Below are 17,416 nucleotides of genomic sequence, written 5' to 3'. Positions count from 1 at the left end.
GTGAATTTCCTGTTTACATATAATTTTTGTTGGGCTATACTTCTTTTGTTTTAAAGAGGGCTTATTTTGTTGTTTTGTTTTGCCTCCCTTGATCTCATCTTAATCCTTTAATTTTAACCAATGTCAACAGCCGGATGTGTATCCTTCCTCAGCTTTCTCTTTGTTCGTACAAACATGTGCAAGCCTATTTTCAAATACATATAATCGTTTGATTTTCATTTATTTGAAAAGTCCAGAAAAAGCAATTTATAGAGATAAAAAGTAAATTAGTGGTTGCCTGGAGCTGGGGTCAGAAATGGGGATTAATTGCAAATGGGCACGAGGGATCTCATTGTGGAGTTCAAAATGTTTAAAAGTGATTTATGGTGATGGTCGCACCACTCTCTAATGTTACCAAGGATCACTGAATTGTACCTTTGAAAGAGATGACTTTTATATGTATATTTATATTGCAAATTATTTTTTTTAAAAAAACGTCCACATTGATCAGCAAATTGCTTTTCTGAAATAACAATATATCATGGGTACTCCAACAAATTAGTAGATACAGTAGTCTCAAAGTCTACCTGTTTTGTACCTTTTATACACACATACACATACTTACATATAATTTTGCATTACTTAGATCACACACACTTTAATTTTGCACACATCTCTGCATCTTAATTTTAGCACAGAAAAGCAAAACAACAAAACTCTGAAAGCAAAACAAAATCAGTAAAGAAAACAAAGAAAAAAATTTACAATGCATTTAAAAATAAAATGCTAATATATTTAATACACGAGGAGTGCTTACAAGAAAAAGACAAACCATCAGAAAAATGAGCAAAGGTTATTAGCAATTCTCAGAAAACTAAACCCAAATGGCTCAAAATATATGAAATAATGAATGCATAAGCTTAATAAAAGTCAAATACAGAGCCTTTTTCCATAGTAGTGTTTTTATTTAATGTATGCAAATTTCTCTTTGAATTATATCAAATCTCATTTAATCATCGCTATTCATTCCAGAGTGAATTTCTTCTGCTACTGTGCAAGTCATGGGTTCATTTCCCTCAAATCTCCATCTTCTAAACAGGACAATTTAGTGTGGGTTCGGTGGAAGTGGGCATTGCACTGATTAACTGGCTTTTGTTTTCACCACTTGATTATATAACAGATATGGAGAATGACAATGACCACCCACTCCTACCAGAAGGGCAAAAAAATTTCTCAAGTTTTCACTATTGAAGCAAAGTTCACTATTCTCTGATGGTGGAATACTCCTATGCATTCCCCTCAGATGTAGATGTTTTACTTCTCTTTTCCTTGCCTACCTGTAAATCAAGTTACTTCAGGCTCTGTCTGATTCCCTCTCAGGCTCTGACACCTACACTAAGCACCTTGCTCAAATAAGTAATTAAATTTTCTTAGAGTACAGTCCTCGAGTCCTCAAGTGTTAGAGTGTTTTTAGTCTGGTACTTAAGAGTCAACTACGTTGCCGCTTATGTTCTTCAATGTCCATGCAAAGGAGGACAGCTGGCAGGTGAGATGAACTCAGATGCTGAAATTATGAATTATTTTCTTGAGTAATTGCACTGTTTTCCCTTTTTTATAGTTGTACTGGTTATCGCTAAACCTAGTAATTTACTCTCTAGTTTTCATTTTGTAATAGTTTTCTGTAGCTTGTGTTTGGGGCTGGCATATTGTTTGCTTTTGTTAATTAAGTCTTTCGAACTTACTATTTTTGAAGAGTATCTAAAAAGTTATGGTCTGCTGATTATATCTTTTCTTGCTTCTAGCTCTGTTCTGAATTTGTATTTAAATTTTTCCCTTTTGTTTAAAGGAATTTGGGGTAGCTAAGAAAGTGTTTGTATATGTGTTCAATTCAGTATCTTCATCCAGTCTTCTGCATTATATATGCATTATTATACTTTTAATAATTTTTCTACTTCAATTAAATAAATTCACAACAAATGTCACATTCTTAAAAGCCTTCCTTGATCTTCCCAAGTTGAGTTAATCGCTCTTCCTTTATTTCTCCCTCTTTAACTTAAAACACCTAGCACTTAATACCCTCATTGGTATTCATTTACCCACCCATTAAGTGAGTTGTCTTTGAGACTAGGGGAAGTGTTAGTATTCTTTTTCTTTTTAGAACCAAATTATTAAAGTCTAAGGGATCCAATTTTATTATCACTACCAAATGTGACAGTGAAATGCAAAATAACCAGAGAAGACTGTTATTTATTAGGAATTTATATAATATATCATGTTAAGCATGTCATAAATGCTAGTAATCATCCTCAAAACACCAAGAGTAGGGAATATTATCCCACTTTATAAATGAGGAATGTAGGTCCAATATGGTTAAACAGATCATCCCAAGTCACAAAACTCATGAGTAGAGAAGCCAGGTTTTAATTCTGTTATACTTCTAAGCTCAAGTTCTTAACTGTATTTATCTAGATAATAATATCAATATTAAAGCATTTTAAGATCTCAAATTCCAAACCCAAAATCAATCTACATAAGCCAATGCTCTAACAGTAAGGATATAAAGCTAAGTGCAATACTGAGAATGTGGGACAGATGAAAATCCATATATATATATCTATATACGTGTAATTTACATGTGTATATATATATCACAAGAAAAATTCAAAATACTAAAGTATATATTTGTTTTTCTGTATGAAGGTAACTCTTAAATATTAACCTATAAAGTGAAACTATAAACAGCCAGAACCAAAATGAATAAATTATATTGAACTCCTGAAGATTTGTTTTGTTTTTGTTAGTTTCATTTTAATTTTTGCTGCAGAGGATATAAATCTTTCCAAAATATATAACACACATACAACATTGTCTTAAAAGTAAGGTTCTGAAAATGACAAATATAATTATTACAATTACCATTTATTGAAGACTAATAAAACCAAAACACTATGTGTATATTATTAATTCTTATACTAACCCAGAAAAAAAAAAAGACATTGCTAACTTCACTTTGCAAATGGGAAAACAGAGGCACTGAGAATTCAAATAGCCTTTTTGACATTATCTAGCAAATGAGCATGCAGCCAACACCTGAGCCCAAGTTTGGCTGACCCCATATCTTAACCTCTCTATTTTCCATGACCTTGGAGGGTAGCAGAGGAGAGACTTAGATCTCTATTGTGGTAGGTATCCTATGAGGGAGTCTGTCCACCTGTTTTATTTATGTCACCTTGGGAGGCAGTTGCTATGATTGCCTAATAGATGAGAATATAGTTTCAGAAAACAGTGTTATCCATAGCCAGTAAGTGGAGAACCTGGATTTGAAACTATTTTGACTTCAAAATACACGTTATGTTCTCTCCCTAGAACCATCCCTGTAAGGAGCAGATATATTTGCTTGTGCTAAAACTACTGAGAATCGTAAATGCTCAGTTCCAACTAAGATACACAGTCCAGCTGATCTATGCATGTCATAGATTCAGACTACTATAGTTTTGAATTCTTTTGTCTGTATTTCAAATTTTGGTTACCCACTGTAGTTGCCAGATACTTCTCACCAGGAAACCTGCTAAACTGGAGTGGGCTCTCTTTTTTCTTCTAATTCAATTTGACAAACTTGAAGACTAACAAAAAAATCCAAGTAAGAGCTATGAATAAAGTAAGAGTACACTAGTGTCTCTTATGAATTAATAGTATAGGTTTAATTGAATGTGATTACATTGTTTATGAAATTCCACATTATCTTTTTGCCCACTTTCTGGTTCATACCTATTTTTTAGAAGGGCGAATTTGACAGAAATCTGAATTTTAGATAAATGAGATGTTCCTTTATTACTAAACCATACTTTGTATTTAGGATATAATATGACAGTATACAACAAGGATCAGTGCAGCTCCACATGTGGCCTGTGGATAGGCATCATCTGAAAAATGATTAGAAACACATATTTCTAGGCCTCAGATCAAATCTACCAAATTAAAATTTCTGGAGGTAGCGCCAAGAAATCTGGACTTATATCAGTCCCTCATGTGATTTGTTTGCATTGGCCTGGATTTTAAAGTGTACATATTTTTCATAATAGCCTTTTCCAAGTGAAGCTTAGAGTAAGACAAGCATGACTTTGAGTAATTGAGCTGTGACTCAGTTTCCTCATCTGTCATATAGAGATAATGATAAAGTTGTCTAGATGATTAAATAAAAATATATGAATGCATAATACACATACAAACACATACATATACACATGCATACCGGAAAACACTAACTGCAACAATATTACATGCTCAATGAACATTAGCTCAAAAATGTCTGCCTCCATAATTGGTAATATTTTCAAAAAATATGTTTTGCAAATTAACTTTCATTATGATATTATTTCTGTCATTAATGCTAATTTGATTACATTTAGGCCATTATCCTCTTATCTTCAGGGAGAAACTGGACAACTTTCCATTCTGCTCAATATAGGAAATAATGGTTGATGAACTTCTTGCCAGTCACAATATGTATTGTCAATAGATACTGGGGATAGCTCTCTCTTCATTAAAAGAAAGCAACAGAGTCAAAAGATACATTAAGAACATCATAGGTATTTAATGAGCACTTGAATAACCAAATTGATCAATTCCCATTTTCTTCTTACAACACCCTCTTCTTTTTCACTTTGTGCTTTCTAAATGGTCAAATTTCTTTGAAATAACAATGTGGACATTTTCCTATTTTGAGGAGTCCCTCATGGTTATTTTTAAAATATTTTGCCAATTTCCTTGTTTTGAAAAATGTCTGGTCTTTTTAAAATCTATTAATATAGGGTTATGAATATTCTTTTCCAGCACTTAGTGTATTTTCTATTGAAATTGCAACCCCTTGTCCTTTTTAGCCAACTTCCCAAATACACTATGTGGGACAGAATTTTGCCCCTACAAGCTTAATGGTATCAGATATGTGTTCCAAAATATGTTTAAAAACAATGTTTTATTTGTGAAAGAATAAGTAATAAATTAAATAATAAAAGCACTAAGATAAAAAAAGTACAGTAACAGAATCATGTTGATGCTACTGTAAGACAATTTAGCAGATCAAACTGTACAATACTCCCAAAACACATGTTTCTGAGAAGATTATCCATCGTTATGACCTACTTTCATAATCAGGCTCTACCTTGGTATTTCACTTAAAAAAATGGAACATACAGAATTTATGCTTAACTGCTGTAGTAGCTTTGATAAAATATTGACCTAAAAATAATCAAATCTCACAGCAAGGGAATGAATACATGAATAAAGTAAAATATGCTTTTCTCTGGAAAATAAAGCCAGGGTAAAAAATAATAAATTTTAAAAAAAAGTGTAGCTGAGAATGGCTTCCAGCATATAAAAGTAAATGTGATTCAAGCATATTAAATAATGAAGTTTCTGAAATAATTGCCTAGCCAGAGAATTTGGGCTAACACAAATAATTAGCACATGCAGAAAAAAAATGTAATTCAAAACAGCCAGCAAGATAAAAGAGAAAGAAAAAAATAAAATTATTTTCTAGTATAACTGAAAAAATTTGAGAAATTCCTAATAACTGAAATCAAATGGTTGAAATAGTTTTTAAGTCTTTCTAATTATTTTGCAAGACAAAATAATCTCATTGTGAAATAATGGAGGTAGATGAGAAAGCCTGTAAAGGAAGAATAGAAGAGTTATATTATAATATCTGAAAAGGAATCACAAGTTAACAATCCAGTTTTGTAGGATGAATGTCCAGGCCACATTTTGCTTAATACAATTCATGGATCTTTCTGAAACTATATGAGAAGGCAGCTATGAAGTAAAGGTTGGATGTGGTTACCATTTCACTACATATATTAGAAGCTAACAGAGATGAACTATTCATTTTTTACCAGTTTGCAATAAGTAAAAGAAATATAGTTTAATCAATTTTAAGGGAAAAATAGTCAAATAGAGACCCAACTCCATCACTGCTTGAATGATCAACTGTTTCTGTTTTACTTAAAACCTGAGTCTTATGCCAAAAAATAAAATTAAATAAACAAACAAATAAATAATAAATATAAATAAAAAAAGACATGCTTGTATAGTTTTCCAATACCAGAAGTTTCTAACCATTTTAATTTATTCAATAGCTCTGAGTAGTTGGGAATGTGAAATAATATTATTTCCCTTTTTCAAGTACAAAACTAAGTCCAAAGAATCTGTGACTATTTTTTCCAGGACATAGAACTGCAACTCAAACCAAGATGACCCAGCTCCCAGTGTATCACTGTTACCATCACCCCAAATGTGGCAATTTCTTAAACCCAATGAAAGTTAATCTGTTCTATTATATACTGAATTTATAGTCTATTGGTGAACACAAATTCACATGCTATTGAAGTAGTTATGGAATATGGTAATACTTCACAAGATAATAACTTATAAGGATAGATTGATGTAAATGGTTCTCTAACTACATATGAACTTGCTACCTGTAAGTTTAACTTATCAAAATCACTTTAGAGCGAGAAGGCTTCCTGGAGTCTAGAGGGGTGAACAGAGAATAATAAAAACAATTTTGGAGAAATTTTAAGTGTGAAGGAAACATCTAAAATTTATCAGTGGTAGTAATAAAATGGGAACAATAATTATGTGATGGTACAGACTCTTATGAGTTAATTTTTTATCATAAAATGATCAGGAATTACCATATGCAATGTGGAGCTATTAAAGAGAGAACATTATCCTCACAAAAGAAACTAAGACTGCAGTAACATATATGGTGCTAAGACTACAAAAGAAAGAAATTACACACACACGCACACACACACACACACACACAAATCTTGCTATTAATATTATCTGGTTAATTTGGTTCATGTCAAAAAAATATTTAAGGAGTATAAATAATGATAGTGGTGCGGTGGGAAAAATATTTAGATAGTAATCTATAGATTTTGTCCTCAAACTCCAGAGCCATATTTAAATCAAGCTAACTATTCTCTATTTCCTTGTCTCATGAATATATACTTTATAAAATAAAGAAGCACACTGTGGATTTTACGAGAGGAATCCTGTAAGATTCCCCGGTCTCGAAGAGGCTGGTGATTAGCAGTCCTAGGGATAGCAGAGACTCATGAATTGCTAGCTGGTGATGCCTTGGGCATTGGGGAAAGCCTTTAAAGGGATGACTGTGTGTAGGTGCAGGGAGGCTGTGCAAGGGCAAATATAAATTTAATAATAATAATAATAATAATAATAATAATAATAATAAAGAGGCTCTCCTATTTCATTTTTCTGAAATCATTTATTTTGGAAAACTTCTAAGTTCTTTCTCTGTCTCTGTTGCCAGCTTTAGGATCCAGTAATATTTTTGACATGGAGCCATCTCTTTGAAATGCAATCATCCAGGAAAACAATGCTCCTCTCTGTTTCTGTGGGAAGGTAGGAGAAGGCTAACTTCTTCAGGTGCCTCCCTCCAAGTTACAAAGCTACCTTCTGTCATAAAAGCATGAGAAGTTCATTTTACCTTTAGCTAAAGCCAATTAGCTTATACTGACTGTTACTTCATTTACCAGATAAATTTAGGATAAACTAAATTTGTGCATGACAAATGATATCAAGTCCTCTCACTCGAGGACTAATTACTGTTTATCTTGAGGACACATGTGCAATAGGTTATATCTGCCTTGCTCTATTAAAGGGTGAGACTGCTTTCTGTCTTTGCAGTCTCTTAGTGAATTGCCTGTGATGTGCATTACATTCTTGTTTAATGTTTACTCAATAATAAAACTGGTTTCTTTCTCATCTACCTTTGTGGAGAGGGTTTCTGTGTTGAGTGGAGACTTTGATTTGTATTTTATTTCCCTAAAAGCTGGACCAGAAGAAGCACAGACCCTTTGCTTCATCAAAACTAGTCATGCTCCAAATATGGAATAAAACCTCCTAAGCGCTTCTGTAGTTGTTAACATTCACCTGAAAACCAGAGGGGCCTTTACAAAGCTTTGGTAGTATATACAGAAGGCATAGCTCTGGAGGTCAGGATGGTATAGGGCTAGGACTGAGTCTGAACTTCCTGTTGACCTCACAGGATGAAATCTCACAGTCAGGATTGAGTTAATGGAAGTAAATTAAGATGATTCCAGTGATTTTATATACTTACAACAGTTAATAGTACTAAAATTGGAGAAATAAAACACAATTCAGCAAAATATTTGCATGTGACACAGTATACACAAATTTGGGGGAAAGAAAACCTTCACAGCATATACCAGTATTAGCCTACAGCATAAAAGAATGCAGATCACAGTTGGGGAAGTCATAATAAAACTCATAAATTAAAAGTGGCCTGCCATTTTTTTCTTTTTGCTAACAAAAGGCAAATACAAAGAATTAATATCAATAATACTATCAATAAGCACCAAAACATAGAAAATGTATTTTTGGTAATAAGGTATTATGCATTGTGATGGGAGTTTCCTCTCTGATAGAAGGAAAGTTAGAAGCTATATATATATATATATATATGAAAGTTGCTATATATATATATAATATATATATGAAAGATGCTATATATAATGAAAGTTGGTACTCAAAGAAAATAAGGAAATCTAAGCATTTATATGTACTTTTAATGTTTTCCCACTATTGAAAAGCGACTTAACACTTAAAAGAGAAAAAGAAGGAAATTTAGATTTCATAGTTTTATAATGCTCTATAATTGTAAAAGGATAATTCTTTCTAAATGCCCTTGAGAACTTCTTATCTTTTTTAACTTGTTATGACATATTTATCAATTTTTTATGAAATTTTAATAATTTAAGAGAAAAAACCAATGACATGCATTACAATGAGTATATTATCAATGAAATAGGTTTCTTTTTTGTTTTATGATAAAACGTAGATATTTTACTTCTTATAATAGTTTATATTTTTTGATAACTAGATATTGAGAATTCTCATTTGCCAGATGCTAATCATACAGTTTTAAAATTTATAAATTAAACTTCTTAGAAAATAACTCCAATTAATAGAAAGTAACTCCAATTAGACTGGATACTCAAGAAACCATGATTTAATAAAAATAAACATAGATATGTTTACATGTACACATATATACATACATATGTTTTTTTCAGTAGTTTATATAATGTATTCTATATTATAAAATCACTTAATATACATTAATGTTATATACTATTATATAAATATATATGCAGTTTATTAATGCTTATATCATTGACATATAATCATCTTATTTAATGTTCACAAGCCAATGAAAAAATATATTATCTCTCATGTACTAACACACATTTTTTAGAGATATAGTGGGTAAAATTAATAATACAATGAGACTAATTAATCCTTTTGATCCACTCAGGGCTGATTGGTAGTACTGATCAAAAGACTGTACTAAAGTATGGGTCAGCAGCCTACAGCCTGTGGGCCAAATCATGCCTGCCATCTCTTTTTGAATGGACCAGGAGTTAAGAATAACAATTAGTAAGAGAAAAATCAACGGAAAAGCAGTATTACATGGCACATGAAAATTATGTAAAGTTTCAGTAACCATAAGTAAAGTTATATTGCACCGCGGCCATATGTATACATTTCCATAGGTTTGAGCAGTTGTGACAGAGACCTTAAGGCTCACAAAGCCTAAAATATTTACTACCTGGCCCTTTACAGAAAAAGTTGCTGAACCCTGAAAATATGGATATGAATTCTTGGAAATGCATTCTGTAGAATATGGTAAAGTTTCTAGTTTTCCTGAATTTTGATAATGATCTTTGATCAAATAAATATTCTCATTCATCTGCTCTTTATGAAATCTTAGCCTGCACTCAGAATTACAGATTCTGATGTGACAACCCATCTTGATGACTACTGTTAGTAACCTAACAAGGATCCCCCCCAGTCTAAGCTAAGCGATAAGGGGACTAATCTTGAGTACTGACCATTTCCCCTGTATAAGACTTGAAGCAGAGATAATTGAAGTGAGTTGTCAATTATTAGCAGATAGGTTAGATTTGTGCCTAAACTCAGCCTTTTTAATATTCACTCTACTGTTCATTGCTTTAGTCCAGATTTCCTCAGTGGTCATCTCATAATGTCACAAGAAATTATACTAAGTAGGAATAGAAAAAGTTTTATATAATCACTAAGTACAAATATACAGCAATTATATATTTACATTCTATCATTAAAAATTACTCCTACTAACCATATTCTCTAATTCTAAACTATGTTTAAGCATAACTTTTATATTGGTATCACAATTTGGAATTAATTATCTCAAAAATAATATAATTTATAAGCCTTTCTGTGTGAGTACAAACAAAAAAATCTGGTTCAAAAGAAAGCATCTTAATATAAGCAATTAAGAATATGAATGCTCTTTCAACTGCAGTGGTAGGAAATTACTTACATTATATATGATAAATTAGAGGACTATAACCCCACAGTTGACTAAGGAATAGGAGATTAGGTATTTGCTAGAGATGACTATTTAAGTAGACTCAGCTACACAGTTTTAACATTCCAAAATAAAATTCAAAGGAAATAACATCTGCAAAAAGCATTTAAAAATCTCAAAAACATGCAGTAACTTGAAGAAGGATAGTATATTAGTCTATAACATTATATTTTTTACTCAAATGTTTTCTAATGCAGTAAACAAAAATCTAAGTGGTGAAAAACACTGTCTTAAGACTACTGAAAAGGCTAAATAAAGACGATCCCAAATGTTTGTAACAAATATAATCACTTTGTTAAGTCCAACTCAGTATTTTATAGTTTAATTGGCATATAAATGATGGTAAAAATACAATGCATTATGTATTTGGGTCACATATTTCTAAAAATAAGCTCCTTCTTATAAAGAGTGAATTGAAAGAACAGATGAAATCAGTTTCTAATAATACCATACTTTGTCAATAACATGTTATCTATTTTATAGACGACTAAAAAAACTCAATGGCTATAAGTACTTAACTTTCAACCAAACTCAAATGGAAATAAATTAATTCATTCCAGTTAATAATAATAAAAAACCACCAAGATGTATATGATTCAGAAGCATTCGTTAAATGGAAACTGGATTACTTCCAAATGTTGAATAAATGCTCCAAAACATTAAAATCTATCTGTTCCTATCCTTTGCACATGCACCATTCACTACTGAGGTTAGTTCATATCTAGATTTGGTTAAGCAGAAAAGCTTGTAGGAAGCCTCCTTTGACTCTTCTCAACACAAACATCTTCTAGAGTCTTATGTGAGAAATAAGGGGACCAAATATCTCTCTCATACCATGTAATCTAAATAGAGTGGAGAAGGCCAAGCCAGAGGTCATTAGTTTCATGAGACAACTTCATACAATAACTAAATACAGCTCTAATGATTTTGCTTTAGAAAACAGATTTGCTAAAATGCAAAATTATATTTGAGTTTAAAACAGAGAATTTAAAAAAAACTTAATTGAGGAAGAAAAGGTACAGAGAACTATTCATTCATTCAACATTCATAGAGTGTTGACTTTATTTGCAGTATTGTGGTAAATGTTGAGTAAAGCACCAAAAAAAATAAAATATGCTCCAAGTTATCCAAGCAATTAGAGCAAAGCATGGGAATTAAAACAAGTCCACAAATAAAGTATAATTTAATATTCCCTTAAAAATGTATTATAAACTGTAGAGACTATTTATAACATGAGACTGTGTCTTAGAAAAAATGAATCACATGACCTTACTTTAAATGTCATGAGCTCTGAGGCAGGCACTCTGGATTTTCAAGTATATCCTGTCAACATTTTGATGTACAGAAAATCTCTAAACTTCTCTGGCCAGATTTTTATCTCCACCTGTCAAGATTTTTTCCTGTAATAACTTAACATAACTTTCCACTGTGGGTTCAATTCCATGAAATGATGCAATGTTTTATTTTGCAGAACATTTAAAAAGTGATAAACTAAAGATAAATTTAAAAACTACATTTTTGGTTCCTTTGCACTTACTAAACTGTGTTAAGTCAAATTCTAATGTTCTCATTTTCTCTATCACTATACCTTACTTCACCAATGAGAAAACAGCAGGTCAACAATGAGTTTACATAATTCAGACATTTATATTTTCAAAATAATTTCAAGATATACTACAGAACAATTACTTCAATTATTCATTTGATGTTTGACAGAGTAACATTTCATTAAATATTCTTATTATTAAGAAAAATACTACATATTACATTATTTTGTGTCTGTTTATGTATCTTAGGACAAAGAGTAAAATGAGTATCTTTAATAAAGTCTTTATTTATATGGCATTAACTTAATTTAAAATTACCATACTCAAAGAATAAAGGAAGTTATGGCAAAAATGTCTCATCAAATAGAGAATATAAATAAAGAGGAATAAGTTATTTAAAAATAAAATCATTCTGGAGTCAAAAAGTATGACAACCAATAATAATAATTCACTAGTGTCCCAATGGTAGATTTGAGCTAGCAGAAGAAAAATATTGGTGAGCTTTAAGATAATGATTATGTAATCTGATAAAAAGAAAGAATGAAGAATGAAGAAAAATGAACGAAGCCTAAAGAGAAATATGGGCCACCAACATATAATAGGAATTGCCATAATGAAGAGAAAGATATGAAAAATATTCTATGATATAAAGGATGAAAACTTCCCAAAATCGATGAAAGACACTGGTCTACATATTAAAGAAACTGAACCCAACTAGGAGGAGTGCAAAGAGATCCATACCCAGACACATACACATCACAGCCAAAGAAAAGCCAGAAGCAAAAAAAACTTCTTGAAAGCACCAAGAGAAAATAAACTCATTATATACAAGAGAATCTTAATAAGATTAACAGCTGCCTTATTAAAACCAATAAAGGTGAGAGACAGTGAGATAATAGATTCAAAATGCTAAAAGAATGGGGGAAAAATCTGTCAAAAAAGAATTTTATATCCAGAAAAATTTTCTTTCAAAATGAAGATGAAATAAAAAAATTTCCAGGTAAACAACATCTGACGGAATCCATTTCTGGAAGACTCATTTTGAAAGAAATACCAAAGGAATTTCTTAAGGCTGAAAGTGATACTAGACAGTATGAATTTAGGTGAAAAAACAAAGAACTCTGGTAAAGATAATTATATAATTATAAAAGTATAATTTCATATTTTTTCTCCTTTATTATCTTAAATAATTTTAAAATTGTATAAAACAATATTAATATAATAGCACCATTGAATCTGTAATATATAGAAATAAAATATTTGGCCAAATGACAGCACAAAGGAAGTGGGTAGAAGCAATGTTGTACCAGAGCAAGGAAAGGACACCAGATGGTAACTTGAATCCACTAGTAAAAAAGAAGAGAACCAAAGATAATAAATAAGAACATTAACAGACCTTATAAATATATACTTCTTCTTCCTTCTCTTTTTTTCTTTAAAAAAACATAAAATTATAACAAGTAATAATCATAACAATGCACTGTTGGGTTTGTAACATATAGAAACATAAAACATATAACAAATAGCACAAAGGGGAAAGGGGGAATAAAGTTATATAGAATTAACATTTAGATTTCTCAATGGAATTAAGATAGTTTAAATGTGAAGTAGATTTTGGTAAATTGTGTACTGAAAACCCTAGAGCCACTAAGAAAAGGTACTCAAAAAATACACTTAAAAAATCACTGAAATAATTAAAATATGATTAGAAAATACTCATTTGATGCAAAAGAAAGCAGTAAAGGGGTAACGGAGGAACAAAAATGAGAAATAAAAAACAAAATATAAATGGAAGATAGACATATAATATCAATAATAACATTAAATATGAAGGGATTAAAAATCTAAACAACAGGCAGAGATCATCAGGCTGGATTTTTAAAAAAAGACGTAAGTATATACTTTTTATATCTGACACACTTTAGATTCAAAGATAAAAATAGAAAGAAATTAAAAGGATGGAAAAGGATATACTGTGTAAACAGTAAACATAAGAGAGCTGAAGTGGCTGTGCTAATAACAGACAAAACAGGCTTTACTGTGATTAATAATATATTCCGCACTAGTGGCAGCAATGATAGAGAATCATTGGATGGCAGATATCAGGGACATATTGGAAGTTGAGTGGCAGAAGATAGAAAGTCTGGTTGTTAGTCTTTGTATGTGTCTGCTTGTTTGTATGTTCCTAAAAGTTCACATCACTCAAGAAAATGTCTTGTGTACACTGAAATAACAGTCCTTTGAAATCTGAGCTAGAGTATCTATGTCAATTTTGGACCTATGGCTCAGTGGCAATACTAAAACTGCAAACTTTTCTTTGCATGTATAAAAAATGGTCTTTTCATTTGGTAATAAATATCTCTTATGCTTTGTAGGCACCCTGGGGATAGCTAGTCTAGACAGATAGGAATTAGATTCCAAGCTATCTTAAATTTAATAGAGTGCCTGTTCTGATTGATTTATATAGATTAATAAGTACTTACATAACTCTAACATAAATAAAATAAAGACTCTCCAGAAAAGAAATAAACTGGACCTCTAATACTTTGAATATGCAAGTCTTTTAAGAGAAATCTATTCTCAACAAATTAGTAGCTTATAAGCATTTTAATACAAGACTCTAAATATGCACAATCAAAGAGAATCCTTGGAGATATTAAACCAATTTGATCACTTTGGCTTAAAAACAGCTTATGAAAAGCTCAATGAAATACCATTTCATTTTACATGAAACATGATAGAAATAATAATAATAATAATAATAGAAAGGCAGACAAGTATTGACTAGAATGTGGAGAAACTGGAACCCTCAAACATTTGCTTGGAAAAACAGTTTGTCAGTTTCTTAAAATGTTAATCACAGAGCTATCATATAATCCTACAACTCCACTCCTTGATATATAAACAAGATATCTGACAACTTATGTACACACAAAAAACAGAGTTCGACCATGGTTTTGCCTTTCAATTTATGAAAGCTTTCATATACTAGAAGAGGCTTTTTTCTACACCCTGGCATAACTTCCTTAGTGCTACTGTGCATACATATTTAACATTGGTTTGTGACATTGTAATTTCCAGAAACAGATTTTATTACAATATTAAATGATGACCTGGGGAGTAGGGACAAAATCAGGATTTAAACTTCCAAACGATTATTGAATATTAGCAAACATTTCCAGAATAGTAATACTAAATGCAAGAGATTAAAATTCCATGCCCTTGAAAAAAAGTGTAGCAAATTCCTAAAACAGGTTGTAAAAAATTTACAACTTTCTAAAGTACATAACATAAAAAGCTTTTACAAATTTGATGTTTTATTCTTTTTATGGCAAGCACAACAAAATAAGACACTTTAAAAATCTAATCAATTAAATTGCTTAAAGTTATCCCCCTCAATGCACCTGAACATTTCCTCATTGATATTTTTATCTATATTTATGAATTTTTCAACTTAGGCCTGTATATTACATTTCTGGGAAGAATATTTAAGAATATATTTCTGGATCCATGAAAGTGGGTTGAGGCAAACTCTTATGGTCATTTTTTCAAAAGATTGAAGGTTGAATATCATGATCATATGCTTCTTAATGCCATGGAATAAATATGGATAACTCTGAGAACATTTTTCATAAAAGAATAAATATTTAATGTAATCATGCAAATCATTTTTAAAAATGGTTATGATTCTACTGGCTTTCTTGTCTTTATCTTACCCTAGTGAGAGATAAAAAAAAAAACAAAATCATCCTTTTGGTATGTAAAGCAAAGTCTGTGAGGGTGAAATTCTTGTTTATGTTATTAATTAATTATCAACCAGCTTATGTTAAGGCCAGTTACAATCTCAGCACTGAGCCTCCCACCTAACTCTTGTATTTTATGAACTTCTTCTACAAAAACATACTTGCTTCATCAACATATCATTTAGCATGATCTCTAAAAACAAACACCAATTAAAAACCATGAGGAGTCGGTTTAAAAAATTATGACTGTAAACAAAGTATCTCATTAGCTATTATCTTGATATAAAAAGAGGTATTTTTCACACATATTTAAAAGTTAAGTATGTGCAGCTCTCACATTTTTAAAGAATAAGAAAATGGTAAGGTTCCATTTTTCAGAGTATTACTGACATTTAGTTTAAAATACTCTTAACTTATAAGACCTAACACTCTTTGTGAAAATAAAGTTTAATTCGAAATGTAGCAAGTTAATTTTTAGTTGTTATATTCATAAATCAACTGCTCCCACCAAAAAAGAAATATTGATAATACTTTATGGAAAATTCCAAAAGAATTGAATTTGGAGAATTCAATTCAGCTGGTTTACTAACAGCAAGTGTTAATTATTATCAAAAGAGTTATCTAAATTTAATATTCTGTCACCAATAGAGAGTAAAACAAAGACAAAAGCAATTTAAACAGACTGTGGAGAAATTTTCAGTATCCCTATATATTTAGGTAGAGAAGAGCACTTTTAATGAAGTATATAGTCACAATTTTACCTATGAGGGTATGTACTAGCACCAAATAATCTCCTATTATAAGCTATTACATATGTCAAATGCAAAATGATTCTTTATGACAGCTATTTCCTTTATAAGGAACTATATAATCTTCCAAGATATTATTATATTTGATTTAGGATAAGGGTGAAGTTTTAAAATAAAATACTGCCAAAATATGTGATAATTAGTACATCTTGCTGGACTTAATATAAGAAATATTTATGTTAGCTATGCTTAGGTCTCCATATCACATATACTAGTATTTTAGTCATATTTATTCACTAATTTAAGACTAAGAAGAATTCATTATTATTACATTGATCAAGGTGGAGATTGCTTTTAGAAAAGTTCCATTCACCCTTATTCTCTTCTGTTTCTACTCATACCAATGTGCACACACACATACACATAAATACGGGTACATACCTGTAAATTATAATTTCTTTACCAAAAATAGAGCTCAGAGGAATAGGGAGAGAACCAGCATTCAAGTACTTTGTTTAATATTCAGTTATTCTCTTTAACACAACTAAGACACGATCTGGCTTCAGCTTCCTTGGATTAGAAAGGCAATTATTTGAGAAACCTCAAAAGACTAAGAAAGTTCTTAATAAAGTTATGACAAAGTACTTAAAAATAAATGGTAGATATATGTATTCTAGTCAAAGTGAAGAAAATCATTAAAAGTGGTCTTTCCACACTATTTTCAGTCTGAGTACCACAAAGTCCACCTGAATTTATTTTTTCCCCCTCTTTAATTACCCCTCCCCCCTCTTCCACTCCTGGCCTACAGATATTGACATCTTTTATGAACTGGATCGCTGAAGATGGGGTGTCTCCTCCCACTAGGAGAGTGCTGCTGGCCCACTCCAGGGGGCCTGAGGGCCTAGAGCACCCAGGGGCCCTGGAGCACCTGGGGTGTGA

General features: G+C 31.1%; 1 protein-coding gene across 35 annotated transcripts in view; it reads right to left on the bottom strand.

Moving 5' to 3' along the window:
- RIMS1 (regulating synaptic membrane exocytosis 1) overlaps positions 1-17,416 on the bottom strand; it is a 414,008-nt gene that overhangs the window by 208,159 nt on the left and 188,433 nt on the right. The gene's annotated exons all lie outside the window — the stretch shown is intronic.

This window comes from Rousettus aegyptiacus, unplaced genomic scaffold (assembly GCF_014176215.1).
Source record: "Rousettus aegyptiacus isolate mRouAeg1 unplaced genomic scaffold, mRouAeg1.p scaffold_m13_p_1, whole genome shotgun sequence".
Lineage (NCBI taxonomy): Eukaryota > Metazoa > Chordata > Mammalia > Chiroptera > Pteropodidae > Rousettus > Rousettus aegyptiacus.
The sequence above is the reverse complement of the archived record's forward strand: the minus strand, read 5'-3'. Positions and strand labels throughout refer to the sequence as shown.